General features: G+C 45.6%; 1 protein-coding gene and 8 non-coding genes across 10 annotated transcripts in view; all 9 read right to left on the bottom strand.

The window, feature by feature from the left end:
• LOC126291900 (uncharacterized) overlaps nucleotides 1-25,578 on the bottom strand; it is a 388,268-nt gene that overhangs the window by 197,898 nt on the left and 164,792 nt on the right. The window lies entirely within an intron of this gene.
• Nucleotides 7,095-7,234, bottom strand: LOC126292481 (U4 spliceosomal RNA). Its single transcript, XR_007552216.1, has one exon. It is a non-coding gene; the product is annotated as a U4 spliceosomal RNA (small nuclear RNA).
• Nucleotides 9,430-9,569, bottom strand: LOC126292484 (U4 spliceosomal RNA). Its single transcript, XR_007552219.1, has one exon. It is a non-coding gene; the product is annotated as a U4 spliceosomal RNA (small nuclear RNA).
• On the bottom strand, nucleotides 11,768-11,907 carry LOC126292485 (U4 spliceosomal RNA). Its single transcript, XR_007552220.1, has one exon. It is a non-coding gene; the product is annotated as a U4 spliceosomal RNA (small nuclear RNA).
• On the bottom strand, nucleotides 14,105-14,244 carry LOC126292452 (U4 spliceosomal RNA). The gene has a single exon (XR_007552187.1). It is a non-coding gene; the product is annotated as a U4 spliceosomal RNA (small nuclear RNA).
• Nucleotides 16,443-16,582, bottom strand: LOC126292480 (U4 spliceosomal RNA). The gene has a single exon (XR_007552214.1). It is a non-coding gene; the product is annotated as a U4 spliceosomal RNA (small nuclear RNA).
• On the bottom strand, nucleotides 18,781-18,920 carry LOC126292479 (U4 spliceosomal RNA). The gene has a single exon (XR_007552213.1). It is a non-coding gene; the product is annotated as a U4 spliceosomal RNA (small nuclear RNA).
• Nucleotides 21,119-21,258, bottom strand: LOC126292451 (U4 spliceosomal RNA). The gene has a single exon (XR_007552186.1). It is a non-coding gene; the product is annotated as a U4 spliceosomal RNA (small nuclear RNA).
• Nucleotides 23,454-23,593, bottom strand: LOC126292450 (U4 spliceosomal RNA). The gene has a single exon (XR_007552185.1). It is a non-coding gene; the product is annotated as a U4 spliceosomal RNA (small nuclear RNA).

Here is a 25,578-nt window from a genome sequence, read left to right as displayed (position 1 = left end):
GATACCTTGCAGAGTACTGCTACGTATCGAAGTGTTAGGGCTTCGCAGAAGTCGCAGTCGCAGTCGCAGTCGCAGTCGCAGTCGCAGTTCCGGAACCGCCAGCAGCAGCAGCAGCAGCAGCAGCAGTTTCCAGTGCCGCCAGTTTTGCAGTAGCAGTCGTCGCCGGACCCAGCCGCAGCTTCCGGACCCAGCCGCCGCCGCCGCCGCCGCCGCCGCAGCTTCCGGCCCCCGCCGCCGCCGCCGCCGCCGCCGCCGCCGCAGCTTCCGGCCCCCGCCGCCGCCGCCGCCGCCGCCGCCGCCAGGACCCAGTGCTTCGTCTTCCTCTCCTGCTTTCGTTGTCGTCGCTATTCTCGTCTTCGTCTTTGCCTTCATCCTTTCGCTCCTCGACGTCTCTCATCTGTCATCTGTAATCTGTTCCTGACTTTGTCCCTTGTCTGTCCCCATTCTTCTTTTCTGTGTTTCCAGTTTTCCTTACTGCCATCATGACCACCCCCACCACCACCGCCACTACCACCGCCATCGTCTATACGACGCCCTCCCTCGCTGCCACTACTCTTACTTGGTGTGCTCAGTCGCCCCCGTCCTACTATATCCCGCCCCTCCTCACCCTTCCCACCCCAGCTCCCTTTGTCGCCCCATCCCATGCTCCTTCTCCCCAAGCCTCCACACACGACCCCTTTCCCCCACTCCCCCACACCACTCATGCGGCCCCTGCCAGGGTTGTGTCTCGTCGGGCTACGACCCATGCCGCACCATCGCCGGCGCCAGCACCACCACCTGCAGCAGCGCCACAACCAGCAGCAGCACCAACAGCAGCACCAACAGCAGCACCAGCACCAGCACCGACACCGGGACCTGCCGCTTCCCGTCATCTCCCCGTCACTCCTGTACCCCACACCTCCTCCCATCCTGTCCCCGCTGTTAAGCGTCCCAGTGGCACCCCCGCCTCCTCTGCACCCAAGAAGTCCCAGCATCTTCCCCCTCCTCCACCCCTAGATGCCATGGATGTCTCCCCTCCAGCCCCCTCTACTTCCTCTTCTAACTCCCCCTCCTACAAGTATCTCCTCTCCCGTCCTGATCCCTCTCTCCTGGAGGCCCGCAACCTGACCTTGCTCCTCCGCCAATACTTCCCTGCAGCCCCCATCTCCCTTCTTACCCCCCGTAGGGACTCTGTCTTGATCACCTCCCCAAGCCCTACCCTACACTCCGACATCCTCTCCCGAATTCCTCTCACCCGATTTGGACCTAATGCCTCCCTTGCCCCTGCTCCTTCCCCTTCCTCCCCCCGTCAACCCCAACCCCCACGTCGCCCGCCGACCCTCACCGCCGTGATCACTCGGCTTAGCCCGACGATCACGGAGGAAGAGGTGCTGGCGGAGTTGAAGGCCCACCCGTACCTGGAGGTGCGAGCTGTTCGCCGCATTTTCAACTCTGCGGGCCCCACTCGCCTTATGCGAGTTTTCTCCGAACACGCTCCCTCCATCGACCATCTCCTTAAGGAGGGTGCCCTCCTCTTCCACCGCCGGTATAAGGTTGACCCCTCCCGCTCCCCACCACAATCCATTCGCTGCCAGAGGTGTCTGCGTTATAACGCACACCCAACATCAGAGTGCCGCGAGGCCCCAGTCTGCCCGCATTGTAAGCAAGCGCACTTCCTCCGGCAGTGCCCCAACCTTCAGTCTCCTCCCTCCTGCAATACCTGCAACCTCCAACACCCTACCTACTCCCAGAAATGCAAGGCTCGACCTCCTCCATCCGCTCCTGAACTCACTGTTCCTCTCCGCCCTTTGGATGACCCCACTCCTCCTGGCAATTCCCTCCGTCCTCCCCCCACCGCAGAGGACATCATCAGGTTCGTCACAATAGTGCTCCAGAACGTCCATCCCTTTCAGCGTCCCCACACCCTCCACCAGATTTCCCTCGCTGCCCGTTCCGTGTTCCACCTCAACACCTACGCCACCTATTCCCACAACCAGGCCCATTTCACCTTCTCCCGTCTCGACACCCTCGTTTAAATTCCCATTATGGCACGACAGCACCGTATCCTGTTCAATAACATCCGCTCCCTTCCCACCAACAAGCACCTCCTTCTGCATACCCTTACGACCCACCGTGTGGATGCCTTCCTTCTGAACGAAACCTTTCTTCAGCCCCACCACACCGTCCACACCTCGCCCTACCTCCTTCACCGGTCTGACAATCCACTCCAGATAGCGCGTGGCGGAGTTGCCATTGGCCACCACCGCCAGATCCCTGTCCGGCTCCAACCCCTCCTTCCTGACCCCACAGAACACTTGATCCTTAGTCTCTTCCTCCCCGGCCTTACCCTTACCTGTGCCACCATCTATGTCCGCCCCGCTGCACCTATTCCTTTCGACTTCCTTTCCCCCATCGACCGTACCTTCTCCTCCTACGTGATCGCCGCCGACCTTAACATCCATAGTCGTTCTGCCGCCCAGTTACGGCGGTGGCATCGGTTCCTTGCCACCCTCCAAGGCGACGTCCTTCCAATTCCCCAACACACCCGCCCTGAATCCAATACCACTCCCGATGTCGTCCTAGCCTCCCCCACCCTGCTTGGCCGCATAGCGGTGGACGTCCTTGATCCCATTGGCAGTGACCATCTCCCTGTCCTCCTCACTGTATCAGACGGTCGTCGCCCCCGTCCCGACCCGCGCCATGACCCTCCCCCGAAATATGTCCATGACTACTCCCGTGCCAACTGGAATGCCTACCGGGACTCCCTTGCTCTCCAGGTCGATAGCCACCCCCTCACCTACCACCAACCTGATGACGTTACCCGTGCTGCCTCCTTTCTCCAGCAGACCTTGTCTGAGGCCGTGGAGGCCCACGTCCCTACCATTGCCATCCATCCGCACCGCCCCACCTTACCCCCACAGGCCGTCCTTCTCCTGCGTGAATCCCGCCGGCTCTACCGTGCCTTCCTTCACACACGTGACCAGGACACACTACGACGCCACCGGCAACTACAGCGACACATCAGGAACTTACTCACGGCAAAGAAACGCCGGGACTGGCGACAGACATGCACCCGTCTTAATGCCACCTTACCTCTCAACTCGTCCAAGTACTGGTCAGCCTTCCGCCGCCTTACCGGATCTAAACCCTCTCCCTACTACCCTCTCCTTCATGATGACCACCCCTTCCCTGATGCCCTTAGTAAGGCCAACCATTTCGCCTCCTACCTCTCCGATATCCTTACCATCCCTGACGATCCCCAGTTCGATTATTCCCTCTTTCCTGATGTCCGTGATCGAACTGATACCTCTGTCCCCCCGCTTGCTCCTGGCTTCCAGTACTTGGACAACATCACCCACACAGAACTAAATACCCCAATCACCACTCAAGATATCATTGCTACACTTCGCCCTAAACGCAACACTGCTCCCGGTCACGATCGTGTTACTTACCGTCACCTCCGTGAAGCTCCTGCCTCCTTCCTCTCCACATTGGCCAGGCTCTACAATGTGGTCCTGTCCACCGGCTACTACCCCGACCTGTGGAAAACCTCCCGGATCCTGATGTTCCTCAAGCCCGACAAACCGCCTTCCGCTGTCTCCTCCTACCGTCCCATCAGCCTTACCTCGGTCTTCAGCAAGGTCCTGGAATCCATTCTTACCCGCCGCCTACACAAGCACCTTCACCAACACCGCCTCCTCCCCCCTACCCAATGTGGCTTTCGGCCGTCCTTCTCAGCCGATGACCTCCTCCTTCACCTCACTCACCTCCTCTCCGAACAACTCAATTCCCGTCGTTCCGCCATCTTCCTTTCCCTCGACCTCGAACGCGCATATGACCGTGTGTGGCATTCCGGTCTCCTTTTCAAGCTCCAAACCTTTGCTCTTCCTCTCAACTATGTCCGTCTGGTCGCTTCCTTCCTTTCCCACCGTCCTTCCTATGTCACCATCCACAACACTGATTCCTACACCTTCTACCCCTCCGCCGGTGTGCCCCAAGGTTCCGTCCTTTCCCCTCTTCTCTACCTCCTTTACACGGCAGACATGCCTCCACCTGCACCTCCCCTACACCTTCTCCAGTACGCCGATGACACTGCCTTCCTTGCCCTCGCTCCCACCCTGCAACGCTCCCAGCACCTTCTCCAATCCTATCTTGACCGGTTCACCACTTGGTGTAACCAGTGGTTGCTCAAGGTCAATCCTTCCAAGACCCAGGCGATCATTGTAGGCAAAACCACTCGTTCCTTCCGTCTCCTTGATTTCTATCTTACTATTTATGGCCGTCCCATCACCCTCACACCTACTCTCAAGTACCTTGGTGTCACCCTCGACCGTCGCCTCTCCTGGAACCCACATCTCCGGACGATCCAAGCCAAGGCACGCTCCCGCCTCCGCCTCCTTAAGCTCCTTTCTGGCCGTACATGGGGTCTGGACCCTTCCACCATCCTCTACACCTACAAGTCCCTCATCCGTCCTATCCTTTGCTATGCTCATCCCGCCTGGATCTCTGCCCCTCCTACCTTCTACAAGTCCATTCAGATCCTAGAACGCCATGCGCTCCGCCTCGCCTATCGCATCCGTCTCCCTTCCCCCACGCGGATCCTCTATGACCTGATTCCCTTCCCGCACCTCCTCCTTTTCCTCGAACGGTTACGGATCCTCTACACCTCCCGCAAGCTTGATCCTCCACACCCTCTTGTCTCTCCCATCCTCTCCCACCCCAACCCGCTGCCGCGCCTGCATTCCTATATCCCACCTGCTCTCCATCTTTACACCCTCCACACCCTCTCCCTCGGTGGCTTCCGTCAACTCCCCCTCCCTGATGATGCCCTCCTCCCCTCCATCTACCCCTCCTACCAACTTTGAGCCTTACCTTCCCTCTCCTCTCCTTTTCCTGTGGGCACCCTCTCTCCCTTCTCTCCCTCCCTCCCCTCCCCTTTCTCCTTGGGCTTCCACTCCCCCTACCCTCCCCCTTCTCCTCCATCCCTCTCCTCCACTGGCATCTTCCCCTCCCCCTCTCTCTCCTCTTCCCCACACCTTTTCCCCTTGGCAGGCCACGACTCTGCTGTCTTCCATCAGTTACTTTCATCGTCCTACGCCGAAGACCATCGCATGTGTTTGTGCCTCGACTCTCCTGCAGTGTGTTTGTGTTTCGTCGTTTGTGCTCCGCTGGTTCACGTGTGGCCATCTGCCATCTGCGTTTGTGCACCGTGTTTCTCCGCTTTTATCCATTGTGCTACGCACGTGACCGACTCCGTTTTAACTCTGTTTTGTCTACTGTTTGTACCCCGCCGTCTTGATTGTTTTTATATCTCACTCATCTCTGTTCTGTGTATACTCTGAGGCCGAAGAGCGGCATACTTGGTCCGCTGCCGGCCTACCTGTTTGTCACAGGTATTAAAATCACAATAAAGGAAAAAAAAAAAAAAAAAAAAAAAAAAATCGCAGATGAAAACTTGGCCTAAGGGATTAGACACCTTGCAACCACAATGAAATGACATTTGCAAATTCGCTTAAGTCATTGAAATGTGTCTTCTCGCCAGTTAAGCACCCTCTTCAGTCAGTGCAATGCTTCATAATTATGGAAACCTATAATGTAGCATTAAACATACAAACTTCTTCCATATGGTGCCAAATACACCTGCAGAAAAATATAGTCTTGCGCTCATCTACCATTGATTATGTTCTCTCCCAAAGAAAAAAAATCATAAAAAACTATCTGGCTCCCTACCCTGCCTCATTGACCCAATCTTGCATATTGCGTGACAAGTGAAAATATGTGATTGTATGCTAAAAAGGAATCTTCAGTGCCAACCACCGATAACAGATACAAACAATACGAGACATTTTTCTATGGCACCCACCTTGTAATATAGTGGGCAGCTAATTCTGCCCACCTTACATACAGGGAACAGTCACACCCACAAATGGTGAGATGCAAAGAGAAAAGGTGCCATCAGAAGCAAACTGCCCTTGACCAGAAAAAATGTATGCCTTCTGCTAGAATTCTCACCAATGTCTATTATACCACTGCATTTTTTAATGCTTTCATTGGTTTATATTCAGTGACACAGTTACTAATCCTACCCCACAAGCCAACGAGAGACCTTTCTTTTCAGTAAACCACATGGTGTAACATACATTCTCATGGCAAAACGGACCATCATTAAGCACCAACTATTACACTGAAGCCTCTGTCGCACATGCACAGCAAATCCACAGTCCAAGGAATACTATGACACACACACTAATTTCACTGATGGAAATGAAAACACCATGCCTTGAGTGGACCAATTCTGCACTGCATGAGAAACATGCTCTACCTGTTACTGAAACAAGTATGCTACATATGCAATCACAATACCTCACTCAACACCACAGACTGCATTTGCTGCTATCCAACCACCTACTAGCACTAACTCTTCTGTCAGTCCATCTGCTCTGCACACTACAGGAACAGGAAATGTATGTATTCTCAAAGTGAACCAAACTCTTGCATGACATTACAGTTACACTTGTGAGGTGTACCACACATCAGGCAAGATTGTCATCTATGTGACTGCCCATACACATCAGCCACCTTAAATGTGTAAACAAATTCATTTCCTACTGCTATCAACAGCAATCCATAGAGATCAGTGGTAATTATCAAGCTGTACACACATCCATATTCATAAAAGACAAACATGTATCTAATGACCATCACAACACAAAACAACAAAAGTACAATGCGGGCGCTGCTATATAACCAAGATAACCTCCCACACTTTCATCAACACTCGGTGTACTGCCCTAGTCTCCTTCAATAATTTCTGGCAGAGAATAGCCAAACACAACATACATCAGTAAACATTGCACTTGAGTACCACTTGCATCCCTCTAGACAGAACAGCACTTCAATGGTCCACAAATGGTGTAGGGATTCACACTAGCACAACAGCTTACCCAATTCGAGGATGTTTTCCACTAGCTTCCAAACACTGTATACAATCCCTGAGCGAACACAGCCTAACTGGTGCGCACAGTCCCTCACAACCATCAGCCAAACTCTTACACAGCTGCACACCGTGTTTACAGACAAACACACCTTCAAACATTGTTTTCATTAGACTTACACCCCCTTAGGAGCTACTAAAAATTGCCACAGAGGTGGTATTTCACATCTCTATGGCGGGGTATTGGTAAAAGTTTTCAACTAGCAATAATCGCACCTCAGTTACACTTCATTGGTTACAATATTGCCACTGCGCAAAGGTAAACAACCTTGCACCTGGAGCTACTATTTATACCTGACGCCTGACGCAAGCACCTACGGGTACTCATATCACTTCTTATCTATCAGTATCTGCCAACACTGCACAAGTCGCCTGCTGCACACAAATACAGAAATACACTCGAAAACATATGAAACACACAGTTCCCAGACGCTAACTGGTTGTTTTTCGCTCCTTCTGTCTAATCCTTCCTTGCCTAGCTACCTTCCGCCATCTTGGCGCTGTAAACTGCACAGTAGTTCTCCCACTGGCCGACAGGGGCGCTTCTGCGCGCTCGCTTCTCTTAGCCCCACACTGACAAAAGTCGTACTACCTCATCTAGTAAACACAGCTACCCCCACTACAATTTCGGATTCCATTTTTTTACTTTACGACTGCTGGCTAATATTGGACACCAAGCAAACTAACAACTTAATAAACTTCACATTCCTAAGCAATAGGGTGTGTCTTGTATTTCGCTCTTGTATGTAATTCTTCTCGTTTCTTGTGCAAAGACTGATGACTGTTCGCAGATGAAAACTTGGCCTAAGGGATTAGACACCTTGCAACCACAATGAAATGACATTTGCAAATTCGCTTAAGTCATTGAAATGTGTCTTCTCGCCAGTTAAGCACCCTCTTCAGTCAGTGCAATGCTTCATAATTATGGAAACCTATAATGTAGCATTAAACATACAAACTTCTTCCATATGGTGCCAAATACACCTGCAGAAAAATATAGTCTTGCGCTCATCTACCATTGATTATGTTCTCTCCCAAAGAAAAAAATCATAAAACTATCTGGCTCCCTACCCTGCCTCATTGACCCAATCTTGCATATTGCGTGACAAGTGAAAATATGTGATTGTATGCTAAAAAGGAATCTTCAGTGCCAACCACCGATAACAGATACAAACAATACGAGACATTTTTCTATGGCACCCACCTTGTAATATAGTGGGCAGCTAATTCTGCCCACCTTACATACAGGGAACAGTCACACCCACAAATGGTGAGATGCAAAGAGAAAAGGTGCCATCAGAAGCAAACTGCCCTTGACCAGAAAAAATGTATGCCTTCTGCTAGAATTCTCACCAATGTCTATTATACCACTGCATTTTTTAATGCTTTCATTGGTTTATATTCAGTGACACGGTTACTAATCCTACCCCACAAGCCAACGAGAGACCTTTCTTTTCAGTACGCCACATGGTGTAACATACATTCTCATGGCAAAACGGACCATCATTAAGCACCAACTATTACACTGAAGCCTCTGTCGCACATGCACAGCAAATCCACAGTCCAAGGAATACTATGACACACACACTAATTTCACTGATGGAAATGAAAACACCATGCCTTGAGTGGACCAATTCTGCACTGCATGAGAAACAGGCTCTACCTGTTACTGAAACAAGTATGCTACATATGCAATCACAATACCTCACTCAACACCACAGACTGCATTTGCTGCTATCCAACCACCTACTAGCACTAACTCTTCTGTCAGTCCATCTGCTCTGCACACTACAGGAACAGGAAATGTATGTATTCTCAAAGTGAACCAAACTCTTGCATGACATTACAGTTACACTTGTGAGGTGTACCACACATCAGGCAAGACTGTCATCTATGTGACTGCCCATACACATCAGCCACCTTAAATGTGTAAACAAATTCATTTCCTACTGCTATCAACAGCAATCCATAGAGATCAGTGGTAATTATCAAGCTGTACACACATCCATATTCATAAAAGACAAACATGTATCTAATGACCATCACAACACAAAACAACAAAAGTACAATGCGGGCGCTGCTATATAACCAAGATAACCTCCCACACTTTCATCAACACTCGGTGTACTGCCCTAGTCTCCTTCAATAATTTCTGGCAGAGAATAGCCAAACACAACATACATCAGTAAACATTGCACTTGAGTACCACTTGCATCCCTCTAGACAGAACAGCACTTCAATGGTCCACAAATGGTGTAGGGATTCACACTAGCACAACAGCTTACCCAATTCGAGGATGTTTTCCACTAGCTTCCAAACACTGTATACAATCCCTGAGCGAACACAGCCTAACTGGTGCGCACAGTCCCTCACAACCATCAGCCAAACTGTTACACAGCTGCACACCGTGTTTACAGACAAACACACCTTCAAACATTGTTTTCATTAGACTTACACCCCCTTAGGAGCTACTAAAAATTGCCACAGAGGTGGTATTTCACATCTCTATGGCGGGGTATTGGTAAAAGTTTTCAACTAGCAATAATCGCACCTCAGTTACACTACATTGGTTACGATATTGCCACTGCGCAAAGGTAAACAACCTTGCACCTGGAGCTACTATTTATACCTGACGCCTGACGCAAGCACCTACGGGTACTCATATCACTTCTTATCTATCAGTATCTGCCAACACTGCACAAGTCGCCTGCTGCACACAAATACAGAAATACACTCGAAAACATATGAAACACACAGTTCCCAGACGCTAACTGGTTGTTTTTCGCTCCTTCTGTCTAATCCTTCCTTGCCTAGCTACCTTCCGCCATCTTGGCGCTGTAAACTGCACAGTAGTTCTCCCACTGGCCGACAGGGGCGCTTCTGCGCGCTCGCTTCTCTTAGCCCCACACTGACAAAAGTCGTACTACCTCATCTAGTAAACACAGCTACCCCCACTACAATTTCGGATTCCATTTTTTTACTTTACGACTGCTGGCTAATATTGGACACCAAGCAAACTAACAACTTAATAAACTTCACATTCCTAAGCAATAGGGTGTGTCTTGTATTTCGCTCTTGTATGTAATTCTTCTCGTTTCTTGTGCAAAGACTGATGACTGTTCGCAGATGAAAACTTGGCCTAAGGGATTAGACACCTTGCAACCACAATGAAATGACATTTGCAAATTCGCTTAAGTCATTGAAATGTGTCTTCTCGCCAGTTAAGCACCCTCTTCAGTCAGTGCAATGCTTCATAATTATGGAAACCTATAATGTAGCATTAAACATACAAACTTCTTCCATATGGTGCCAAATACACCTGCAGAAAAATATAGTCTTGCGCTCATCTACCATTGATTATGTTCTCTCCCAAAGAAAAAAAATCATAAAAAACTATCTGGCTCCCTACCCTGCCTCATTGACCCAATCTTGCATATTGCGTGACAAGTGAAAATATGTGATTGTATGCTAAAAAGGAATCTTCAGTGCCAACCACCGATAACAGATACAAACAATACGAGACATTTTTCTATGGCACCCACCTTGTAATATAGTGGGCAGCTAATTCTGCCCACCTTACATACAGGGAACAGTCACACCCACAAATGGTGAGATGCAAAGAGAAAAGGTGCCATCAGAAGCAAACTGCCCTTGACCAGAAAAAATGTATGCCTTCTGCTAGAATTCTCACCAATGTCTATTATACCACTGCATTTTTTAATGCTTTCATTGGTTTATATTCAGTGACACAGTTACTAATCCTACCCCACAAGCCAACGAGAGACCTTTCTTTTCAGTAAACCACATGGTGTAACATACATTCTCATGGCAAAACGGACCATCATTAAGCACCAACTATTACACTGAAGCCTCTGTCGCACATGCACAGCAAATCCACAGTCCAAGGAATACTATGACACACACACTAATTTCACTGATGGAAATGAAAACACCATGCCTTGAGTGGACCAATTCTGCACTGCATGAGAAACATGCTCTACCTGTTACTGAAACAAGTATGCTACATATGCAATCACAATACCTCACTCAACACCACAGACTGCATTTGCTGCTATCCAACCACCTACTAGCACTAACTCTTCTGTCAGTCCATCTGCTCTGCACACTACAGGAACAGGAAATGTATGTATTCTCAAAGTGAACCAAACTCTTGCATGACATTACAGTTACACTTGTGAGGTGTACCACACATCAGGCAAGATTGTCATCTATGTGACTGCCCATACACATCAGCCACCTTAAATGTGTAAACAAATTCATTTCCTACTGCTATCAACAGCAATCCATAGAGATCAGTGGTAATTATCAAGCTGTACACACATCCATATTCATAAAAGACAAACATGTATCTAATGACCATCACAACACAAAACAACAAAAGTACAATGCGGGCGCTGCTATATAACCAAGATAACCTCCCACACTTTCATCAACACTCGGTGTACTGCCCTAGTCTCCTTCAATAATTTCTGGCAGAGAATAGCCAAACACAACATACATCAGTAAACATTGCACTTGAGTACCACTTGCATCCCTCTAGACAGAACAGCACTTCAATGGTCCACAAATGGTGTAGGGATTCACACTAGCACAACAGCTTACCCAATTCGAGGATGTTTTCCACTAGCTTCCAAACACTGTATACAATCCCTGAGCGAACACAGCCTAACTGGTGCGCACAGTCCCTCACAACCATCAGCCAAACTGTTACACAGCTGCACACCGTGTTTACAGACAAACACACCTTCAAACATTGTTTTCATTAGACTTACACCCCCTTAGGAGCTACTAAAAATTGCCACAGAGGTGGTATTTCACATCTCTATGGCGGGGTATTGGTAAAAGTTATCAACTAGCAATAATCGCACCTCAGTTACACTTCATTGGTTACAATATTGCCACTGCGCAAAGGTAAACAACCTTGCACCTGGAGCTACTATTTATACCTGACGCCTGACGCAAGCACCTACGGGTACTCATATCACTTCTTATCTATCAGTATCTGCCAACACTGCACAAGTCGCCTGCTGCACACAAATACAGAAATACACTCGAAAACATATGAAACACACAGTTCCCAGACGCTAACTGGTTGTTTTTCGCTCCTTCTGTCTAATCCTTCCTTGCCTAGCTACCTTCCGCCATCTTGGCGCTGTAAACTGCACAGTAGTTCTCCCACTGGCCGACAGGGGCGCTTCTGCGCGCTCGCTTCTCTTAGCCCCACACTGACAAAAGTCGTACTACCTCATCTAGTAAACACAGCTACCCCCACTACAATTTCGGATTCCATTTTTTTACTTTACGACTGCTGGCTAATATTGGACACCAAGCAAACTAACAACTTAATAAACTTCACATTCCTAAGCAATAGGGTGTGTCTTGTATTTCGCTCTTGTATGTAATTCTTCTCGTTTCTTGTGCAAAGACTGATGACTGTTCGCAGATGAAAACTTGGCCTAAGGGATTAGACACCTTGCAACCACAATGAAATGACATTTGCAAATTCGCTTAAGTCATTGAAATGTGTCTTCTCGCCAGTTAAGCACCCTCTTCAGTCAGTGCAATGCTTCATAATTATGGAAACCTATAATGTAGCATTAAACATACAAACTTCTTCCATATGGTGCCAAATACACCTGCAGAAAAATATAGTCTTGCGCTCATCTACCATTGATTATGTTCTCTCCCAAAGAAAAAAATCATAAAAAACTATCTGGCTCCCTACCCTGCCTCATTGACCCAATCTTGCATATTGCGTGACAAGTGAAAATATGTGATTGTATGCTAAAAAGGAATCTTCAGTGCCAACCACCGATAACAGATACAAACAATACGAGACATTTTTCTATGGCACCCACCTTGTAATATAGTGGGCAGCTAATTCTGCCCACCTTACATACAGGGAACAGTCACACCCACAAATGGTGAGATGCAAAGAGAAAAGGTGCCATCAGAAGCAAACTGCCCTTGATCAGAAAAAATGTATGCCTTCTGCTAGAATTCTCACCAATGTCTATTATACCACTGCATTTTTTAATGCTTTCATTGGTTTATATTCAGTGACACAGTTACTAATCCTACCCCACAAGCCAACGAGAGACCTTTCTTTTCAGTAAACCACATGGTGTAACATACATTCTCATGGCAAAACGGACCATCATTAAGCACCAACTATTACACTGAAGCCTCTGTCGCACATGCACAGCAAATCCACAGTCCAAGGAATACTATGACACACACACTAATTTCACTGATGGAAATGAAAACACCATGCCTTGAGTGGACCAATTCTGCACTGCATGAGAAACATGCTCTACCTGTTACTGAAACAAGTATGCTACATATGCAATCACAATACCTCACTCAACACCACAGACTGCATTTGCTGCTATCCAACCACCTACTAGCACTAACTCTTCTGTCAGTCCATCTGCTCTGCACACTACAGGAACAGGAAATGTATGTATTCTCAAAGTGAACCAAACTCTTGCATGACATTACAGTTACACTTGTGAGGTGTACCACACATCAGGCAAGATTGTCATCTATGTGACTGCCCATACACATCAGCCACCTTAAATGTGTAAACAAATTCATTTCCTACTGCTATCAACAGCAATCCATAGAGATCAGTGGTAATTATCAAGCTGTACACACATCCATATTCATAAAAGACAAACATGTATCTAATGACCATCACAACACAAAACAACAAAAGTACAATGCGGGCGCTGCTATATAACCAAGATAACCTCCCACACTTTCATCAACACTCGGTGTACTGCCCTAGTCTCCTTCAATAATTTCTGGCAGAGAATAGCCAAACACAACATACATCAGTAAACATTGCACTTGAGTACCACTTGCATCCCTCTAGACAGAACAGCACTTCAATGGTCCACAAATGGTGTAGGGATTCACACTAGCACAACAGCTTACCCAATTCGAGGATGTCTTCCACTAGCTTCCAAACACTGTATACAATCCCTGAGCGAACACAGCCTAACTGGTGCGCACAGTCCCTCACAACCATCAGCCAAACTCTTACACAGCTGCACACCGTGTTTACAGACAAACACACCTTCAAACATTGTTTTCATTAGACTTACACCCCCTTAGGAGCTACTAAAAATTGCCACAGAGGTGGTATTTCACATCTCTATGGCGGGGTATTGGTAAAAGTTTTCAACTAGCAATAATCGCACCTCAGTTACACTTCATTGGTTACGATATTGCCACTGCGCAAAGGTAAACAACCTTGCACCTGGAGCTACTATTTATACCTGACGCCTGACGCAAGCACCTACGGGTACTCATATCACTTCTTATCTATCAGTATCTGCCAACACTGCACAAGTCGCCTGCTGCACACAAATACAGAAATACACTCGAAAACATATGAAACACACAGTTCCCAGACGCTAACTGGTTGTTTTTCGCTCCTTCTGTCTAATCCTTCCTTGCCTAGCTACCTTCCGCCATCTTGGCGCTGTAAACTGCACAGTAGTTCTCCCACTGGCCGACAGGGGCGCTTCTGCGCGCTCGCTTCTCTTAGCCCCACACTGACAAAAGTCGTACTACCTCATCTAGTAAACACAGCTACCCCCACTACAATTTCGGATTCCATTTTTTTACTTTACGACTGCTGGCTAATATTGGACACCAAGCAAACTAACAACTTAATAAACTTCACATTCCTAAGCAATAGGGTGTGTCTTGTATTTCGCTCTTGTATGTAATTCTTCTCGTTTCTTGTGCAAAGACTGATGACTGTTCGCAGATGAAAACTTGGCCTAAGGGATTAGACACCTTGCAACCACAATGAAATGACATTTGCAAATTCGCTTAAGTCATTGAAATGTGTCTTCTCGCCAGTTAAGCACCCTCTTCAGTCAGTGCAATGCTTCATAATTATGGAAACCTATAATGTAGCATTAAACATACAAACTTCTTCCATATGGTGCCAAATACACCTGCAGAAAAATATAGTCTTGCGCTCATCTACCATTGATTATGTTCTCTCCCAAAGAAAAAAAATCATAAAAAACTATCTGGCTCCCTACCCTGCCTCATTGACCCAATCTTGCATATTGCGTGACAAGTGAAAATATGTGATTGTATGCTAAAAAGGAATCTTCAGTGCCAACCACCGATAACAGATACAAACAATACGAGACATTTTTCTATGGCACCCACCTTGTAATATAGTGGGCAGCTAATTCTGCCCACCTTACATACAGGGAACAGTCACACCCACAAATGGTGAGATGCAAAGAGAAAAGGTGCCATCAGAAGCAAACTGCCCTTGATCAGAAAAAATGTATGCCTTCTGCTAGAATTCTCACCAATGTCTATTATACCACTGCATTTTTTAATGCTTTCATTGGTTTATATTCAGTGACACAGTTACTAATCCTACCCCACAAGCCAACGAGAGACCTTTCTTTTCAGTAAACCACATGGTGTAACATACATTCTCATGGCAAAACGGACCATCATTAAGCACCAACTATTACACTGAAGCCTCTGTCGCACATGCACAGCAAATCCACAGTCCAAGGAATACTATGACACACACACTAATTTCACTGATGGAAATGAAAACACCATGCCTTGAGTGGACCAATTCTGCACTGCATGAGAAACATGCTCTACCTGTTACTGAAACAAGTATGCTACATATGCAATCACAATACCTCACTCAACACCACAGACTGCATTTGCTGCTATCCAACCACCTACTAGCACTAACTCTTCTGTCAGTCCATCTGCTCTGCACACTACAGGAACAGGAAATGTATGTATTCTCAAAGTGAACCAAACTCTTGCATGACATTACAGTTACACTTGTGAGGTGTACCACACATCAGGCAAGATTGTCATCTATGTGACTGCCCATACACATCAGCCACCTTAAATGTGTAAACAAATTCATTTCCTACTGCTATCAACAGCAATCCATAGAGATCAGTGGTAATTATCAAGCTGTACACACATCCATATTCATAAAAGACAAACATGTATCTAATGACCATCACAACACAAAACAACAAAAGTACAATGCGGGCGCTGCTATATAACCAAGATAACCTCCCACACTTTCATCAACACTCGGTGTACTGCCCTAGTCTCCTTCAATAATTTCTGGCAGAGAATAGCCAAACACAACATACATCAGTAAACATTGCACTTGAGTACCACTTGCATCCCTCTAGACAGAACAGCACTTCAATGGTCCACAAATGGTGTAGGGATTCACACTAGCACAACAGCTTACCCAATTCGAGGATGTTTTCCACTAGCTTCCAAACACTGTATACAATCCCTGAGCGAACACAGCCTAACTGGTGCGCACAGTCCCTCACAACCATCAGCCAAACTCTTACACAGCTGCACACCGTGTTTACAGACAAACACACCTTCAAACATTGTTTTCATTAGACTTACACCCCCTTAGGAGCTACTAAAAATTGCCACAGAGGTGGTATTTCACATCTCTATGGCGGGGTATTGGTAAAAGTTTTCAACTAGCAATAATCGCACCTCAGTTACACTTCATTGGTTACAATATTGCCACTGCGCAAAGGTAAACAACCTTGCACCTGGAGCTACTATTTATACCTGACGCCTGACGCAAGCACCTACGGGTACTCATATCACTTCTTATCTATCAGTATCTGCCAACACTGCACAAGTCGCCTGCTGCACACAAATACAGAAATACACTCGAAAACATATGAAACACACAGTTCCCAGACGCTAACTGGTTGTTTTTCGCTCCTTCTGTCTAATCCTTCCTTGCCTAGCTACCTTCCGCCATCTTGGCGCTGTAAACTGCACAGTAGTTCTCCCACTGGCCGACAGGGGCGCTTCTGCGCGCTCGCTTCTCTTAGCCCCACACTGACAAAAGTCGTACTACCTCATCTAGTAAACACAGCTACCCCCACTACAATTTCGGATTCCATTTTTTTACTTTACGACTGCTGGCTAATATTGGACACCAAGCAAACTAACAACTTAATAAACTTCACATTCCTAAGCAATAGGGTGTGTCTTGTATTTCGCTCTTGTATGTAATTCTTCTCGTTTCTTGTGCAAAGACTGATGACTGTTCGCAGATGAAAACTTGGCCTAAGGGATTAGACACCTTGCAACCACAATGAAATGACATTTGCAAATTCGCTTAAGTCATTGAAATGTGTCTTCTCGCCAGTTAAGCACCCTCTTCAGTCAGTGCAATGCTTCATAATTATGGAAACCTATAATGTAGCATTAAACATACAAACTTCTTCCATATGGTGCCAAATACACCTGCAGAAAAATATAGTCTTGCGCTCATCTACCATTGATTATGTTCTCTCCCAAAGAAAAAAAATCATAAAAAACTATCTGGCTCCCTACCCTGCCTCATTGACCCAATCTTGCATATTGCGTGACAAGTGAAAATATGTGATTGTATGCTAAAAAGGAATCTTCAGTGCCAACCACCGATAACAGATACAAACAATACGAGACATTTTTCTATGGCACCCACCTTGTAATATAGTGGGCAGCTAATTCTGCCCACCTTACATACAGGGAACAGTCACACCCACAAATGGTGAGATGCAAAGAGAAAAGGTGCCATCAGAAGCAAACTGCCCTTGACCAGAAAAAATGTATGCCTTCCGCTAGAATTCTCACCAATGTCTATTATACCACTGCATTTTTTAATGCTTTCATTGGTTTATATTCAGTGACACAGTTACTAATCCTACCCCACAAGCCAACGAGAGACCTTTCTTTTCAGTAAACCACATGGTGTAACATACATTCTCATGGCAAAACGGACCATCATTAAGCACCAACTATTACACTGAAGCCTCTGTCACACATGCACAGCAAATCCACAGTCCAAGGAATACTATGACACACACACTAATTTCACTGATGGAAATGAAAACACCATGCCTTGAGTGGACCAATTCTGCACTGCATGAGAAACATGTTCTACCTGTTACTGAAACAAGTATGCTACATATGCAATCACAATACCTCACTCAACACCACAGACTACATTTGCTGCTATCCAACCACCTACTAGCACTAACTCTTCTGTCAGTCCATCTGCTCTGCACACTACAGGAACAGGAAATGTATGTATTCTCAAAGTGAACCAAACTCTTGCATGACATTACAGTTACACTTGTGAGGTGTACCACACATCAGGCAAGACTGTCATCTATGTGACTGCCCATACACATCAGCCACCTTAAATGTGTAAACAAATTCATTTCCTACTGCTATCAACAGCAATCCATAGAGATCAGTGGTAATTATCAAGCTGTACACACATCCATATTCATAAAAGACAAACATGTATCTAATGACCATCACAACACAAAACAACAAAAGTACAATGCGGGCGCTGCTATATAACCAAGATAACCTCCCACACTTTCATCAACACTCGGTGTACTGCCCTAGTCTCCTTCAATAATTTCTGGCAGAGAATAGCCAAACACAACATACATCAGTAAACATTGCACTTGAGTACCACTTGCATCCCTCTAGACAGAACAGCACTTCAATGGTCCACAAATGGTGTAGGGATTCACACTAGCACAACAGCTTACCCAATTCGAGGATGTTTTCCACTAGCTTCCAAACACTGTATACAATCCCTGAGCGAACACAGCCTAACTGGTGCGCACAGTCCCTCACAACCATCAGCCAAACTGTTACACAGCTGCACACCGTGTTTACAGACAAACACACCTTCAAACATTGTTTTCATTAGACTTACACCCCCTTAGGAGCTACTAAAAATTGCCACAGAGGTGGTATTTCACATCTCTATGGCGGGGTATTGGTAAAAGTTTTCAACTAGCAATAATCGCACCTCAGTTACACTTCATTGGTTACAATATTGCCACTGCGCAAAGGTAAACAACCTTGCACCTGGAGCTACTATTTATACCTGACGCCTGACGCAAGCACCTAAGGGTACTCATATCACTTCTTATCTATCAGTATCTGCCAACACTGCACAAGTCGCCTGCTGCACACAAATACAGAAATACACTCGAAAACATATGAAACACACAGTTCCCAGACGCTAACTGGTTGTTTTTCGCTCCTTCTGTCTAATCCTTCCTTGCCTAGCTACCTTCCGCCATCTTGGCGCTGTAAACTGCACAGTAGTTCTCCCACTGGCCGACAGGGGCGCTTCTGCGCGCTCGCTTCTCTTAGCCCCACACTGACAAAAGTCGTACTACCTCATCTAGTAAACACAGCTACCCCCACTACAATTTCGGATTCCATTTTTTTACTTTACGACTGCTGGCTAATATTGGACACCAAGCAAACTAACAACTTAATAAACTTCACATTCCTAAGCAATAGGGTGTGTCTTGTATTTCGCTCTTGTATGTAATTCTTCTCGTTTCTTGTGCAAAGACTGATGACTGTTCGCAGATGAAAACTTGGCCTAAGGGATTAGACACCTTGCAACCACAATGAAATGACATTTGCAAATTCGCTTAAGTCATTGAAATGTGTCTTCTCGCCAGTTAAGCACCCTCTTCAGTCAGTGCAATGCTTCATAATTATGGAAACCTATAATGTAGCATTAAACATACAAACTTCTTCCATATGGTGCCAAATACACCTGCAGAAAAATATAGTCTTGCGCTCATCTACCATTGATTATGTTCTCTCCCAAAGAAAAAAAATCATAAAAAACTATCTGGCTCCCTACCCTGCCTCATTGACCCAATCTTGCATATTGCGTGACAAGTGAAAATATGTGATTGTATGCTAAAAAGGAATCTTCAGTGCCAACCACCGATAACAGATACAAACAATACGAGACATTTTTCTATGGCACCCACCTTGTAATATAGTGGGCAGCTAATTCTGCCCACCTTACATACAGGGAACAGTCACACCCACAAATGGTGAGATGCAAAGAGAAAAGGTGCCATCAGAAGCAAACTGCCCTTGATCAGAAAAAATGTATGCCTTCTGCTAGAATTCTCACCAATGTCTATTATACCACTGCATTTTTTAATGCTTTCATTGGTTTATATTCAGTGACACAGTTACTAATCCTACCCCACAAGCCAACGAGAGACCTTTCTTTTCAGTAAACCACATGGTGTAACATACATTCTCATGGCAAAACGGACCATCATTAAGCACCAACTATTACACTGAAGCCTCTGTCGCACATGCACAGCAAATCCACAGTCCAAGGAATACTATGACACACACACTAATTTCACTGATGGAAATGAAAACACCATGCCTTGAGTGGACCAATTCTGCACTGCATGAGAAACATGCTCTACCTGTTACTGAAACAAGTATGCTACATATGCAATCACAATACCTCACTCAACACCACAGACTGCATTTGCTGCTATCCAACCACCTACTAGCACTAACTCTTCTGTCAGTCCATCTGCTCTGCACACTACAGGAACAGGAAATGTATGTATTCTCAAAGTGAACCAAACTCTTGCATGACATTACAGTTACACTTGTGAGGTGTACCACACATCAGGCAAGATTGTCATCTATGTGACTGCCCATACACATCAGCCACCTTAAATGTGTAAACAAATTCATTTCCTACTGCTATCAACAGCAATCCATAGAGATCAGTGGTAATTATCAAGCTGTACACACATCCATATTCATAAAAGACAAACATGTATCTAATGACCATCACAACACAAAACAACAAAAGTACAATGCGGGCGCTGCTATATAACCAAGATAACCTCCCACACTTTCATCAACACTCGGTGTACTGCCCTAGTCTCCTTCAATAATTTCTGGCAGAGAATAGCCAAACACAACATACATCAGTAAACATTGCACTTGAGTACCACTTGCATCCCTCTAGACAGAACAGCACTTCAATGGTCCACAAATGGTGTAGGGATTCACACTAGCACAACAGCTTACCCAATTCGAGGATGTCTTCCACTAGCTTCCAAACACTGTATACAATCCCTGAGCGAACACAGCCTAACTGGTGCGCACAGTCCCTCACAACCATCAGCCAAACTGTTACACAGCTGCACACCGTGTTTACAGACAAACACACCTTCAAACATTGTTTTCATTAGACTTACACCCCCTTAGGAGCTACTAAAAATTGCCACAGAGGTGGTATTTCACATCTCTATGGCGGGGTATTGGTAAAAGTTTTCAACTAGCAATAATCGCACCTCAGTTACACTTCATTGGTTACGATATTGCCACTGCGCAAAGGTAAACAACCTTGCACCTGGAGCTACTATTTATACCTGACGCCTGACGCAAGCACCTAAGGGTACTCATATCACTTCTTATCTATCAGTATCTGCCAACACTGCACAAGTCGCCTGCTGCACACAAATACAGAAATACACTCGAAAACATATGAAACACACAGTTCCCAGACGCTAACTGGTTGTTTTTCGCTCCTTCTGTCTAATCCTTCCTTGCCTAGCTACCTTCCGCCATCTTGGCGCTGTAAACTGCACAGTAGTTCTCCCACTGGCCGACAGGGGCGCTTCTGCGCGCTCGCTTCTCGTAGCCCCACACTGACAAAAGTCGTACTACCTCATCTAGTAAACACAGCTACCCCCACTACAATTTCGGATTCCATTTTTTTACTTTACGACTGCTGGCTAATATTGGACACCAAGCAAACTAACAACTTAATAAACTTCACATTCCTAAGCAATAGGGTGTGTCGTGTATTTCGCTCTTGTATGTAATTCTTCTCGTTTCTTGTGCAAAGACTGATGACTGTTCGCAGATGAAAACTTGGCCTAAGGGATTAGACACCTTGCAACCACAATGAAATGACATTTGCAAATTCGCTTAAGTCATTGAAATGTGTCTTCTCGCCAGTTAAGCACCCTCTTCAGTCAGTGCAATGCTTCATAATTATGGAAACCTATAATGTAGCATTAAACATACAAACTTCTTCCATATGGTGCCAAATACACCTGCAGAAAAATATAGTCTTGCGCTCATCTACCATTGATTATGTTCTCTCCCAAAGAAAAAAATCATAAAACTATCTGGCTCCCTACCCTGCCTCATTGACCCAATCTTGCATATTGCGTGACAAGTGAAAATATGTGATTGTATGCTAAAAAGGAATCTTCAGTGCCAACCACCGATAACAGATACAAACAATACGAGACATTTTTCTATGGCACCCACCTTGTAATATAGTGGGCAGCTAATTCTGCCCACCTTACATACAGGGAACAGTCACACCCACAAATGGTGAGATGCAAAGAGAAAAGGTGCCATCAGAAGCAAACTGCCCTTGACCAGAAAAAATGTATGCCTTCTGCTAGAATTCTCACCAATGTCTATTATACCACTGCATTTTTTAATGCTTTCATTGGTTTATATTCAGTGACACGGTTACTAATCCTACCCCACAAGCCAACGAGAGACGTTTCTTTTCAGTACGCCACATGGTGTAACATACATTCTCATGGCAAAACGGACCATCATTAAGCACCAACTATTACACTGAAGCCTCTGTCACACATGCACAGCAAATCCACAGTCCAAGGAATACTATGACACACACACTAATTTCACTGATGGAAATGAAAACACCATGCCTTGAGTGGACCAATTCTGCACTGCATGAGAAACAGGCTCTACCTGTTACTGAAACAAGTATGCTACATATGCAATCACAATACCTCACTCAACACCACAGACTGCATTTGCTGCTATCCAACCACCTACTAGCACTAACTCTTCTGTCAGTCCATCTGCTCTGCACACTACAGGAACAGGAAATGTATGTATTCTCAAAGTGAACCAAACTCTTGCATGACATTACAGTTACACTTGTGAGGTGTACCACACATCAGGCAAGACTGTCATCTATGTGACTGCCCATACACATCAGCCACCTTAAATGTGTAAACAAATTCATTTCCTACTGCTATCAACAGCAATCCATAGAGATCAGTGGTAATTATCAAGCTGTACACACATCCATATTCATAAAAGACAAACATGTATCTAATGACCATCACAACACAAAACAACAAAAGTACAATGCGGGCGCTGCTATATAACCAAGATAACCTCCCACACTTTCATCAACACTCGGTGTACTGCCCTAGTCTCCTTCAATAATTTCTGGCAGAGAATAGCCAAACACAACATACATCAGTAAACATTGCACTTGAGTACCACTTGCATCCCTCTAGACAGAACAGCACTTCAATGGTCCACAAATGGTGTAGGGATTCACACTAGCACAACAGCTTACCCAATTCGAGGATGTTTTCCACTAGCTTCCAAACACTGTATACAATCCCTGAGCGAACACAGCCTAACTGGTGCGCACAGTCCCTCACAACCATCAGCCAAACTGTTACACAGCTGCACACCGTGTTTACAGACAAACACACCTTCAAACATTGTTTTCATTAGACTTACACCCCCTTAGGAGCTACTAAAAATTGCCACAGAGGTGGTATTTCACATCTCTATGGCGGGGTATTGGTAAAAGTTTTCAACTAGCAATAATCGCACCTCAGTTACACTTCATTGGTTACGATATTGCCACTGCGCAAAGGTAAACAACCTTGCACCTGGAGCTACTATTTATACCTGACGCCTGACGCAAGCACCTACGGGTACTCATATCACTTCTTATCTATCAGTATCTGCCAACACTGCACAAGTCGCCTGCTGCACACAAATACAGAAATACACTCGAAAACATATGAAACACACAGTTCCCAGACGCTAACTGGTTGTTTTTCGCTCCTTCTGTCTAATCCTTCCTTGCCTAGCTACCTTCCGCCATCTTGGCGCTGTAAACTGCACAGTAGTTCTCCCACTGGCCGACAGGGGCGCTTCTGCGCGCTCGCTTCTCTTAGCCCCACACTGACAAAAGTCGTACTACCTCATCTAGTAAACACAGCTACCCCCACTACAATTTCGGATTCCATTTTTTTACTTTACGACTGCTGGCTAATATTGGACACCAAGCAAACTAACAACTTAATAAACTTCACATTCCTAAGCAATAGGGTGTGTCTTGTATTTCGCTCTTGTATGTAATTCTTCTCGTTTCTTGTGCAAAGACTGATGACTGTTCGCAGATGAAAACTTGGCCTAAGGGATTAGACACCTTGCAACCACAATGAAATGACATTTGCAAATTCGCTTAAGTCATTGAAATGTGTCTTCTCGCCAGTTAAGCACCCTCTTCAGTCAGTGCAATGCTTCATAATTATGGAAACCTATAATGTAGCATTAAACATACAAACTTCTTCCATATGGTGCCAAATACACCTGCAGAAAAATATAGTCTTGCGCTCATCTACCATTGATTATGTTCTCTCCCAAAGAAAAAAATCATAAAACTATCTGGCTCCCTACCCTGCCTCATTGACCCAATCTTGCATATTGCGTGACAAGTGAAAATATGTGATTGTATGCTAAAAAGGAATCTTCAGTGCCAACCACCGATAACAGATACAAACAATACGAGACATTTTTCTATGGCACCCACCTTGTAATATAGTGGGCAGCTAATTCTGCCCACCTTACATACAGGGAACAGTCACACCCACAAATGGTGAGATGCAAAGAGAAAAGGTGCCATCAGAAGCAAACTGCCCTTGACCAGAAAAAATGTATGCCTTCTGCTAGAATTCTCACCAATGTCTATTATACCACTGCATTTTTTAATGCTTTCATTGGTTTATATTCAGTGACACGGTTACTAATCCTACCCCACAAGCCAACGAGAGACCTTTCTTTTCAGTACGCCACATGGTGTAACATACATTCTCATGGCAAAACGGACCATCATTAAGCACCAACTATTACACTGAAGCCTCTGTCACACATGCACAGCAAATCCACAGTCCAAGGAATACTATGACACACACACTAATTTCACTGATGGAAATGAAAACACCATGCCTTGAGTGGACCAATTCTGCACTGCATGAGAAACAGGCTCTACCTGTTACTGAAACAAGTATGCTACATATGCAATCACAATACCTCACTCAACACCACAGACTGCATTTGCTGCTATCCAACCACCTACTAGCACTAACTCTTCTGTCAGTCCATCTGCTCTGCACACTACAGGAACAGGAAATGTATGTATTCTCAAAGTGAACCAAACTCTTGCATGACATTACAGTTACACTTGTGAGGTGTACCACACATCAGGCAAGACTGTCATCTATGTGACTGCCCATACACATCAGCCACCTTAAATGTGTAAACAAATTCATTTCCTACTGCTATCAACAGCAATCCATAGAGATCAGTGGTAATTATCAAGCTGTACACACATCCATATTCATAAAAGACAAACATGTATCTAATGACCATCACAACACAAAACAACAAAAGTACAATGCGGGCGCTGCTATATAACCAAGATAACCTCCCACACTTTCATCAACACTCGGTGTACTGCCCTAGTCTCCTTCAATAATTTCTGGCAGAGAATAGCCAAACACAACATACATCAGTAAACATTGCACTTGAGTACCACTTGCATCCCTCTAGACAGAACAGCACTTCAATGGTCC

This window comes from Schistocerca gregaria, chromosome 9, assembly GCF_023897955.1.
Source record: "Schistocerca gregaria isolate iqSchGreg1 chromosome 9, iqSchGreg1.2, whole genome shotgun sequence".
Taxonomy (NCBI): Eukaryota; Metazoa; Arthropoda; class Insecta; order Orthoptera; family Acrididae; genus Schistocerca; species Schistocerca gregaria.
This window is presented reverse-complemented; position numbering and strand designations above follow the sequence as displayed.